We start from the raw sequence: 12,854 nt of genomic DNA, 5'->3' as shown, positions 1-12,854 counted from the left end.
AACCTTGCATTGCTTCAAGGAATGGACTCTAGACCATGTACCTCGAGAGCAAAACAGTGAGGTAGATGCACTTGCAAATTTGGGGTCATCAGTCGAGGAAGATGATATTATCCCGAGGACTGTCGTCCAATTATCGAGATCTATGGTCGAGGAGGGGCATGCCGAGATAAATTCTACAAGTTTGACTTGGGATTGGAGGAATAAGTATATCGAATATTTGAAATTAGAAAGCGCCCATTGGATCATAAAGAGTCGAGGGCTCTATGAACCAAGGTTGCTAGGTTCACATTGGATGACGATGGAACATTATACTGGAGGACGTTCGATGAACCATTTGTGGTATGTTTAGGGCCGAGGGACACCGATTATGTTCTATGAGAAATCCACGAAGGCACTTGTGGAAATCACTATGGCACCGAGTCTTTGATTAGCAGAATTATTAGAGTAGGGTATTACTGGGATATCATGGAAAAAGACACTAAGGAGTTTGTTAGAAAGTGTGATAAATGTTAGAGGTTTGCACCGATAATTCATCAGTCCGGAGAGCAACTTCACACAGTCTTGTCATGGGCCTTTCATGAAATGGGTAATGGACATCGTAGGCCCCCTACCAACGGCCCCAAGTAAAGCTAAATTCATTTTGTGTATGACTGACTATTTTTCTAAATGGGTGGAAGCACAAGCCTTCAAGAAGGTCAGAGAAAAAGAAGTTATTGACTTCATCTGGGACCACATCGTATGTCGAGTCGATTCGGGATACCTTCCGAAATCGTATGCGACAGCGGTAAGCAATTCATCGGCAACAAGGTGACGAAGTTCCTCGAAGAACACAAAATAAAAAGTATTTTATCAATGCCATATCATCCGAGCGGAAATGGGAAGGACGAATCGACAAACAAGACTATCATTAAAAACTTGAAGAAAAGGTTGGACGACGCTAAAGGGAAATGGAGAGAATTTCTGCCCGAGGTTCTTTAGGCATATCGAACGACATCAAAGTCCAGCACGGGGGCAACCCCGCTCTCCTTAGTATATGGCTCCAAGGCTTTGATTCCAGTCGAGGCGGGGAACCCAGCGCCAGATTTTGACATGCATCGGAGGAATCAAATCACGAGGCTATAAATACTAGCCTCGAGTTATTAGATGAAAAACGAGAAGCTGCACTTGTTTGGATAGCCGCACAGAAGCAAAGAATTGAGAGATATTATAATAGAAGGACTAACCTTCGACACTTTGGAATCGGGGATCTAGTTCTGCGGAAAGTCACCCTCAATACTTGAGACCCGAATGAAGGAAGCTAGGCCCGAATTGGGAAGGGACATACCGAGTCATCGGAGTTATCGGTAAAGGATCTTACAAGCTTAGCACAATGGAAGGCGAACAATTGCCAAATAATTGGAATGTATCACTACTCAAACGGTATTACTGCTAAGGTATGATCTTCTCCTTTTCTCTATTTGTATTTAAGACTAACTCGTTGCAGATATTCGATCGAAGACATCGAGAACACCCTTCTACATGAAGGCCTTAGGTTTTACAGCATGCGTTGCACTCTTTTTCCCTTAGATCAATTTTTATCCCAAATGGGTTTTTCCGGCAAGGTTTTTAATGAGTCAACAAATACGTGCTACCTAGTGAGAATTCAACAGTATCCAAGGCTTCTTTTCAATCAACCTCGAATACTGGGGGGCATCACTCTCGGAGGCTATATTTTCGAGAAAAATACTTCACGCCAAAGAGGGCCTAGTTAGGAAAACTTTGTAATGGGCCAAACGGTCAGATGAACCGTGTCCATATAGGATAGTCGAGGCCCGATGGCAAAACATGTACGCATGTATGAATTATTCAAAGAAGCATTCTTTCTATATCTAATGCTCTGTGTCTCAAATAAGTTTACTACTACATGAGCTCCATACTTGTGATTCTGTGAGAAACGGCTTAAGGGCCAAAACACAAATACACCTTGAATACTCGGGGACTGTCATCGACAGTCAACACATTCGAGTCGTCTAAACTCGAATTCATAAGACCTCAAAGAGGCATCCCTCGACATAAAGGCCAAGGCTATCATACTCGAGGACTAACATTTCGAACAAGTTCGAAATGCTATCAGGAAACAAGTCCAAGGGACACACCCGAAGGCTACAACCATATTAAAGGCTATGCCCTAAATAATGAGGCTCGAAGACGTCCGAATTCCGCAATAAAAACATGCCTTCGAATTCTCAAAAAATCGATTAAATAAAGGCCACCCTCAACAAAATAATCAAAGGGCTTCGATAAAATCAACCCTCAAAAAACCTTAAGAGGTATCGAATTATCCAAATGCAAACTTGTGCTAAGACACTAAAAACAAAGGGTTCTGATCGACATCGAACCCTCAAAAAACCCAATGGGTAAAAAGTGCATGCCAAGGCATAAATAATTTTTTACTAAGTCTTCTAAGCCAAAAAGGGGAAACAATAGCCATCTCTTAGAGGCCATAATGGCCCGATCTAAAAGAGCCTAAGGGCCGATACACTTAGGGTTCAAGACCTTGTCCTCACCCGATCCGAACCTAAGGGTTTGATTATCCCAAGCCTAAATAAATAATAGCTTGATTATGGCTCGGGGACTTACCATTATCCAGCACAAGCCCTTACGGGTCTATGCCCCAAAGTTCGAACCTTATTCGAACTCGACCACGACAATTTCGAAGAATACATCTGAGATAAAATCTCAAACACACAGTTCAAAGAATGAAATCATTACAAGGATTTTATAAGGCAGGAAACATCGAGAAAATATTCAAGGAAATTCTTCTTTTATATACTTGGAAAAATCTATATACAAGAGACTGAAGGTCTTACAAAAAAGAAAAATACAGATGGAGAAAAGAAAATCCTATCTATGCCCAGGGCTAGTCTCTCCCCCGGGAGCAGCTTCCTCTTCAGGCCCAACTTCATTATCGGGCCTGTTTTGGCTGCCTTCGTCATTATCATTGTCGGAGGAGGAGATGGGAAACTTGGCATCGGCTTCGAGCGCTTTTTCTTGGTCTATCTCCTCAGTGAGATCGAAACCTCGAGCATGGATCTCTTCGAGGGTCTCCCTCCGAGATTGAGACTTGGCCAAATCATTGCTTCATTTCTCCCAGTTGAAGGCTTCCCTTAGTTCCATTTGAGCAGCCTCAGCATCTTTTAGGTACATAACAATGGTCTTATCAGTCGTGGCCTTCGTCTTCTCAACCTCGGTCCTGGCTTCGGCAACCTCAGCCCCGGTTGCGGAAAGTTTGGCCTCGAGCTCATCGATCTTCTTGGACTGGGCCAAAATTTTCACTTTAGCACCCCGGAGCTGGGTCTCAGCCGAGGCCAGATTGGCTAGAGCAGCCTCTTTCTCAGCAGCAAACCGATCCATATTTTCCTTCTATTAGTTGCAGTCGGCCTTAACTTGATCGACCTCCACTCGAAGATGCCCGATCATCTCCAATTTTTGCTGTAGCTGAGACACTGAAGTGTTAGCCTCCACAGTTGGGTCAAGTAGACCATACTCTTGCAAAATGATGGTTACATGCTTGTCTAGGTCGACTTCATTTTGACGAGCTTTGGCCAAGTCTGCCCGAAGATCCTTGAGTTCCTCCTCCTTTTGGATACAAAGGAGCCTCAGGGCCTTCCCCTCTGCCGAGGATTTCTTGAGCTCGGCCTCATATTGGCTCAGGTCGGCCCTGAACTTGGTAATGGCTTACGCAAAAAAAGAGATATCAGTTAGGGTAAGGGAAGAAGAAGAAATTGCAGCAATATGAGTTAATGCTTACCCGAGAAAAAAGACGGTGAGCCTATTCGAATAGGGTAGATGCATCGTTGAGGTTGTCAGCATCATAGACCCCAGTAAAGCAATCCTGGAAAGGATCTTCTTCACAAGGGACTCCACTCGGGTCATGTGTTTACAGAGCTTGAGCTTCCCTTATTGCCTCCTCAGAATAAGTTGGTAGAGGAGGAGAGTGACCTATTGTCATGGCCCCGAGTATGTCCCTCGAGGCGCTCTATTCAGATCCATGTATATCAGTATTTGTCCCCTTCGGTGTGCTTGTTGGAGGCAGAGTAACGATCTCGACCTCAGGTGATTCGGGGGCTTTGCCTACATTTTTCTTCGGATCCTCCTCACCACGAGGCATGGTCTCCGGTTCGGAGGGCTTGACGACTTCAACTGACTTCCTAGATCAGGTCACCAGCGCCGATTCTTTGCCCTTGTCTAATTCTTCCTCATTTAGTTGATGGACTGAGTCTATGTCCACGTGAATGAGTTTCCTTCTTAAACTTCGAGTGGGGACCCTCCTGTCTTGAGGGTATTCGGGTTTCGAAACCTTTTTTCTCTTATTGTTCTTCCCTGATTTTGGAATCAGGGACTCGGTCTCTTTCCCGGGTGGGGCTAGCCTTATTTTGGAGGCATCTTCGATACCTACATGAATGAAGATCAGGCATGAGTAAGGTGGCATCTCTAGTAAATGGTAAAGTATCAAAAAGTTAGGAGATGGACTTACCGTGGGGTTTGGCCTCCCATGTGCCCCTCGACAAGTCACGCCATTTGCGCTCGTCATACGAGAAGGTCGCAGCTAATTTACGAACCCAGTCTTCGAGGTCGGGGATCACATATGGCATTTAAGCAACCACTGCAAAAAAGGTAGAGCCATCAGACAATGCGAAGACGAAAAGTAAGAAAACATTGAGAAAAGGGCTTTACTTACGATCGGGGTTCATTTCTCTAGGAATGACATTTTTTCCTCGGGGATGACATTCGAGGTCCTCACTCGCATGAACCGGCTCATCCAGACCCGGTACTTATCATAGTCATTGCTAGCAAAGAATGCCTTGCTCGATCGGCGTTGGAGCTTGATCAACCCTCGAAAAAACTGAGGTCTATACAATCGGATGAGGTGGTTGAGGGTGAACTCTAGCCCCTCGGCCTTGCTGGAGAAGTAACGAGGCATAGTCACTATACACCAGAAAGAAGGATGGATCTGGACGAGGGTGACTTGATATCTTTTGCAGAAGTCGATCACGACTGGATCGAGGGGACCCAGTGTGAAGGGGTAAGTGTAAACACTTAGGAACCCCTCCATATAAGTGGTAATGCTCTCCTCGGGGTCGGGGATCTATACTACGACCTCGTCTCCCATCCACAGTATTTCTTTATGGCCTTGATGTGTTCTCTGTTATCAAGCACACATACCTCGATACATGCTCGCATCGACCAGAAATCGCGGGGGGATTTTCAACTCTGAAGTCTTTCTTTATAATGCAGGGACCGAGAATGATCTCGTGAAGGGCTGGTGCTTTATCCTCGGCCGACCGGGAAGAGGATGAGTAAGCTTTCTCCTTTTGAGGAACTGTTTTGGAAGTTTTTGCCATTGATTCAAGTTAGAAGAAGTGGAGGTAGGCGGAGTTTGGTATTTTCTGATACTAAAAAGGATGGGAGTAACGGGTAATGAGAGAGAAGAGGTAAAGAGAGGGAGATATAAAAGAAGTTTGGAGATGGTTCGAAGAGTGAAGTAAGTATTTTTCCGAAATTAAACCTTTTATTTATAGGCAAGCGACGACGATGCAATGGCGTTAATGGCCGACCAACACTGGTGAAGCATTTAATGTTTTGGGAAAGCGAACCAACGGGACATTTCGGTCACTTTGAGTGCCTACGTTATGGGAATGACATCATCATCAAGGACTCCGAAAAATCGAGGCTCAAGTCATTTCTTATCATTTTATTCTAAGAAACGCGAGGACTATCTGTATACAGTCAAAATTATGTGCCCCCGATTTTGTAGGCTCGAGGTGTCACGTTGGGAACAAGTTCAATACGGACCGAGCTCGAGCCTGAAGGCGGAATACGAAGCTCGAAGATCAAAGTGCTCGATAAATACCTGGGCCGAATATGATCAACCTCGAGATAATACCGTTATGATTTTATAACAGAAAGAGCGAGATTCCCGCGATGGCACTAAGATCATGGCGTGAATTCCGGAATAGATTTGTATGAGTTAGTACGGATTTGTACTAGGCGATTAGACAACTGTCCCAATAAGATTCCTTACTGAAAATAGAAATGTACCATATTTAGGGTTCCCCAACTATATAAAGGGGACACCAATCATTTGTAATGCATTGTCAATCATTGGCAAAGGAATATGCTCTCTTACTTTCTTGCTCATTATTCGTCAGAATTATCTCTTAACTTTATTGTTGTTACTTTACTGTTCTTGTTGATCTACCTCGAGGCCATCATAGCTCGATGTCAAGATTTGTTTAAACACTGGTTTGATTCAACTCGCTTCTTTAATTTATATGTTGGATTTTTTGGTTATTAATTAGTATTGAATTAAATCACGTATCTTTAAAATCACAAATGAGATTAATTATTACTCGTATTTCGAGGTAAATAATATGAATTATTAATTTTCTTTTCCCTTCTAATTTTTGGTATTAGACTATGGAAACTAAAGGTGTAGATTTAGTTATTAAGGGTGATTATTATATGAATGGAAAAGAAAATAGAAATATTAATACAGTTTAGGACAAACTATTCTTGCTTTAAATATTAAATTCTAAAATGTCCAACAAACATATGGCCATATCCCATGCTTTGACCTCGTGCATTTGTTTCATCAAACTTCAAAAGAGTACTTTGTTCTAACCAGTGTTCTTGCATTCAGTGACAAAAATCTAAGTCAGGTTTAATTTTTATGCACTAACGTCATCTAAAAGATAATTGTAAATAATCGTTCATAAAAAGTAAAGTTAATAATTTGAAAAATAATATAAGGTTACCGATTACAATAGATTAAACTATACAGATAGGAAAAAAATTATATTGTTAGTACGTATATATTGAATCTTAAATGGAATATGTCAACCAACATGGCCATATCTCATGCCTTGGCCCAGTGTCTCGTATTTGGCTCCCTCATTTTGGACCATGTCTAACTTAGATGCCATGCAGTATTATTCTAACTGCTAGTAGTCGAGTATACAATATGATATATAGCTGATAAATAATCCGATTATGGTTTTGTTCCCATAATATTTATATTAAAACCCTTATAAAAATTGACTACACAAAAATCGAGAAAAAATAAAGCAGTCTATCCTAGTAGGGGCATTAAAATGAATTTCAAACAAAAGGGCTTATTATTTCGGTCTACTTTGAATACATATGTCAAACTATCTTATAATATATTATTAGTCATTCATTTATTGATTTTATATAACTATCAAATTTATATAAGTTCTTTTTTCTTCCTAAAAGCATTCATCAATCTATGTCATTTTTCTAAAGAAGAATGTCTCAAATATCGAGTTTTCTTGAACCGAGAGTCTATCAAAAATAATTTTTTTATTCCCAAGAGGTAGGGTAAGGTCTCTATTACATATTACTCTCCTCAGATCCTATATTGTGAGAATACATTGGGTATGTTGTTGTAATGCATCAAATATCGAGTAGATATGAGCTTACGCGTCATTTTTTTCACTCCTTCGAGATGGAAAAAGCAAGAAATTTTCCTTATGTTTCTTTAAATTGAACGAAATAACAAAGAAATACCAAACACTTTCCTCGAAAAGGTGAATCAACTATATCTTTTTTCAATAATCAACTAATGGATTAATTAATGGATAACCCATGCTTCCAACTTTTGATGCATTCATGTCTTTTTCTCTTTATCCACTACTTTAAAAAGTTAGGCAACACTATAAAAAGAACAAAGAACACTTTAACCACAAGATTTACGCAAAAAACAGATATTTAAAATATATTTCTAGAAGAATAAAAATAAAATGAAAACAAAAATGAGTGTAAAAATTAAATTGAAACAACTAACATAAAAATGAGCGAAGATTGCCTTAAGAATTTTTTCTAATCTCAGTATTTTTGTAAGTAATGAGTATTGACAAGACCGTAGAGTTGTCTATTTATTTTATTCTATTTTTATATGAACTCTTAAAAAATAAATTATGACTGGCTTTTGTGAAATTTGATTAGGCACATGGTGAAACATGAAGATGCATGCAGGAGCATATTCATTGCCAACTATTACTATTTCAATCTCATCACATGGAAAGATTCATATGTATGCAAATTGTCATGTTGATTTCAGAATTAGTTATGTAGTTAATATAATGCTGAATATTTAGCCCTTGATCTCAAATAACTAAACTAGCTAGAATTTACTTTTTTTTCTCATGTAATGCATCTAAAGAGGTTATGTTAACATTACTGGCTTGGCTTTGGATAAATTTTAAAAAATAATACCAATATTTTTATTTATAAAGAATTAAGAGTTATATATAATCTGACTTGAGAGCCTAAACTAATATCATCATTAAGTGATAATTAAATGTAAAGGCATAATAGATCGGACCCCTATGAACTTGACAAATTTTATTCAGTGCACCTCTAAACTATTTTTTGTCATAATTATTTATTATAACAAGTGCGAGTAAGTCCAGCTAACCCCGTGTACCAAAGCGCTCTCACTAGTTAATTTTACTAATTTTTTTGTTATAAATATTTTGCTAATTGAACTAACGAGATAAGTGTATAATAACAAGGATCAAATATACGTTTTTTTTATTCTTTTTAAAGCAAATTGGGTTTCGATCTCAACAAAGCTAAGTGATAAAGAAAAGAAAGAGGCTTTGTTGCTACTGTTGTGGTGTTTCCTTTGGTGGTACTTTAAAAATTGTATTGTTTATTTCTTTATTTATTTTAAATAAAAAAAACCTCGAGAATGCAGGAGAATGTAGGTCCATAACTTGCAGTGCAATAATAGTTTTTCTTATCTTCAAAGTAACCTATTTTACTATGTTTGAGCAACTGCGCAAAATCTGGAAACAGTAACAAAAATAATGGACTTGTGGCAATGTTCTACCAAAGAAAAAGGGTACTATCAATGTCATTAAATCATATAGCAGGGCAAAAGAATGGGACTTTTTAAACTATACAACAAGGGCCACAGCGAGGCCTTCGGCTATGAGTTCAGTCGAACCCAATAAATTTTAATTCAAACCTTATATTTGTCTTAAAAAATTATTGAATATGAACAAATATTAAGGGTATATTTGGTATAATGAAAAATATTTTCCAAGAAAATATTTTTTTGAAAAATAAGTAGTAATCTTATTCATTTTCTGGTGTTTGGTACGCAAATTAAGGAAAATAACTTCTCAAGAGTATTCATAAATAATTTAGATACAATAAACATGAGTCAACAACCTTCCGAACCAACAACCTTCTGAACCCACAAATTTCATAAACCGCTAACTTTCGAACCCGTAAACTTTATAATTTCTAAACTCATAAACTTTATAATTTCTAAACCCGTAAACTTCCAAACACATAAACCTCCGAACTCATAACTTTGGAACTTGTAAAATTTCGGGCGGGGGTGGTGGGGGTGTGCGGGGTGCAGAAAAACGAAAAAAAATTGAAATTTGAAATTATAAGAAAAAGTAATAAAGTAATAAATAAATAAATTGGGGGGTGCTGAGAAATGAAAAAACAGAAACTTAAAATTAAAAAAAAAATAAAACAATTTTTTTTTTTTTGCGCACAGGGGAGGGTAGCAGGGTGAGTGGTAACGAAAAAAAACTAAAAAATTTTTTAAAATTTTTTTTTTGGAGAGAGGGGGTGGGGTGGGGTTGGGTGTGAGGGTGTGAGGTGGGTTGGTGAGGGTGGGGAAGGTTGAGAAGGAGTTTTGGAAAATATTTTCTAAAACATTTAAGCCAACCAAATATGAAAAAATTAGAAAATATTTTCTTTCCTTCATGCCAAACACACCCTAAGTTAGAACTCAGTAACATAAAAGAACTAGAATCTTGAATCCACATGTTTCAAATCTTAACTCCGTCTTTGTATACAACAATCCAATAATAAATTAAAGTCTACAACAAAAATTACCCCTAGTCTTTATTTTTTACAAATTTAGTCTGTACGCAATGTATGCAGTGTATCATGATGAATGTATAATATGCATTCTACACTAATATACATTTTTTATACATTGAATATACACTAGCAACAACTACAAAGTACAAACTATTATAACAAACTTGTATCGATAGGGCACAATTTATTTTATTTTTGCCTTCTATAGTATGCCCTTTACTTCTTTCCCAGGGTTTTTTAATTCCCCCATGTACTTTTTTGCAATTACAAAAAAAGAGTATTATATTACAAGCTAAGTTGAAATTTCTTGATCACTTAATTAACTCAAATTGGTTCAACCTTCCCTACTCCATACTAAATATGTGATAAGAAAATAAATTAAAAAACTCTTTAGAATTAAACTTGTCTTCTCGGATTCATGCATATATAAACATATTGAACCAATACAGTTATTCTAATTAAATTCTAAAATTTGAAGGATATTTAAAAGTCAAAGTTTATACCAATTGCTTAGAAGATTAGATGGGGTCAAAATTATCAGTCAAGGCTTTGAATTGAACCTACTATACACGTTTTGTGAGCAAAAAACCCAACACTTTTTGGTTCCATTTCCTGTCACTTTCGCCATCTTCTTTTACTTTTTCTCATTTATTTATTAGTAGTAGAACATATTATCTAACTTTTGCTCATTATATATTTAATTTATCTCCCTGCCGTTATAAAACTAACGCCGTCAATCCGACGGCCCCTAATGAAAGGAGTGTTAGGCCTCATTTGATTTTTTTAAGATTAAAATTTTTGAATCTGAATACACATCTAAATATCAAGATGTGTATTAAGATTAAGACATTTGAATCTCAATACACATCCGAATATATTAAGTTGTGTATTAAGATCTGAATAAAAATAATTAAGACTGTTTGATTTTTAACATCTGAATATATAAAATTTATCTTTATTTGAAAATTGATAAACATAAAATTCAAATGAAATACTAACTAATCTAATATTCTATCAATAATATATATATAGTTTTTAAAATATGATAGTTGTTGGTGGTAATGGCTAACGGGTGAACGCCGACTAGAGGCGGTGGTTGGTGGTAGTTTTTGTTGATGATGGTGGTTCATGCTAGTAGCTCGTACTGATTGATAGTGGTGGCGATTATGATTGAGGCTGGTGGTGGTGGGTGGGCAGTGGTAGGTTATAATGATGGACAATGCTAGTTGTGGTTGTTGATGGTGATGGGGTGGTCAGTTGAGGTGGATGAGTGTCGATTGTGGATGAGAATGATGGTGGTCGGAGTAGTGGGGATTGTAGGTGGTGATTGTCGATAATGGTGACTGCTATGATTGAGGATGATGGTACGGTGGTGGTGGCGGTGCTGGTGGTGGTTGAATATGGTAGTGGTAGTGGCATGGTGGTAGTTGACAATGATAGGCGGTGGCGGCAGTTTATAATGAATATGTGATAGCATCTTAATGAGATTAAGTCTCGGTTATAAATCTTAATCATACGGATTCATTCAGACTCAGGTTGTGAAGTAAAAAAACAAACACACTTAATGATTAAGATCTGAATAATTAAAATTCAGACTTTAAAAATAAACACATTTAATGTCTGAGATCTGAATAATTAAGATTCAGACCTCGGGGCCTTAGAGTGGGATGGCACCCACATGAACTCTTATTATGGGTCAAATTATCATGTAGCACGTGATACAATATATGTTTTTTTTAGTATCATAGGTGCTTGAGTTATACTGTGCGTACCTTGAGTATTTCATCCGTTACCTATTAGCAGCACATGTACAACACAACCTAACTTTGTCACTAATTATAAAAATCATCTGCGTTTTTTTTGTTTCAGCTAGAATTTAAATCCTAGTTGCCCTCGAATGTATGATAAAATATATGTTACTACTAAAAAAATTAAAAATTAGCGACGAACAAATTTAGTAGCTAAACAATAAAATCCGGCGTTAATCCTACTTAGCGGCGGATTAAATATTTTATTAGTTACAAGAAAATTAGTAACATATTAGCAAATACGTTCGTAGCTAATTCAAATTTTTTAGTAGTGATTCTTATCAGAAGAAATATGATAAATGTAGGATGAATTCATTTCCTATAGTTATTATTGGTTTAGAAATCTTTGCTTACTAATTTCATTAGTTACACTATCAAGTTACTGATTAACTTGAATTAGTCGGTTGTAGTTCATACCTACGTAAATTAGTACTTATTTAGTAGTCTTGGGGGGGGGGGGGAAGCAGTAATATGTTACTTCTCTTGTCCCTTTCATTTCTTCTTTAGCGAAATTTATGTTTTTTATCAAAATGATCACCTTAGAAAACCAAGAAAACATTGATTATTCTACTCCATTAACAACCTTTCTAATCCAAGAAAGCGTATAATCATTAATAACTAATCTAATGAAAGACTATTATTATTAATACTATTAAAAATTTTAATAAAATTTTTTAAAATCTTAAACGTCTGTTTAAAATGACAAAAATAATTACAGCAATATAATGCACCTACAAGTTACATATACTAGAGTCGAAATATTTACACTATTATTATTATTATTATTATTATTATTATTATTATTATTATTATTATTATTATTATTATTATTATTATTATTATTATTATTATTATATGTAACTTATATTTAAGGCCAAATATATAGATGGTCTCTTTAAAGTTGTCTTTAGCTTTTATTTTGACTCCTCAGCTAAACCTTAATATTATCTATTGAATATTCGCACATATATTCTAAGTTAAATAATAGTTGGTGTTCGAAAATTTGTAAAAAAAAATTATAATTTTTAATGTGAAACACTATAATTATGAATATCAAACTTAAACAAGTAAAAAATTTAAAATATTGTCTTGATTTTAGAAATTCATAATAGTATCTTGGATTTCAAACTTAAA

This window comes from Nicotiana sylvestris, chromosome 11 (genome assembly GCF_000393655.2).
Source record: "Nicotiana sylvestris chromosome 11, ASM39365v2, whole genome shotgun sequence".
In the NCBI taxonomy this organism is placed as follows: domain Eukaryota; kingdom Viridiplantae; phylum Streptophyta; class Magnoliopsida; order Solanales; family Solanaceae; genus Nicotiana; species Nicotiana sylvestris.
This window is presented reverse-complemented; position numbering follows the sequence as displayed.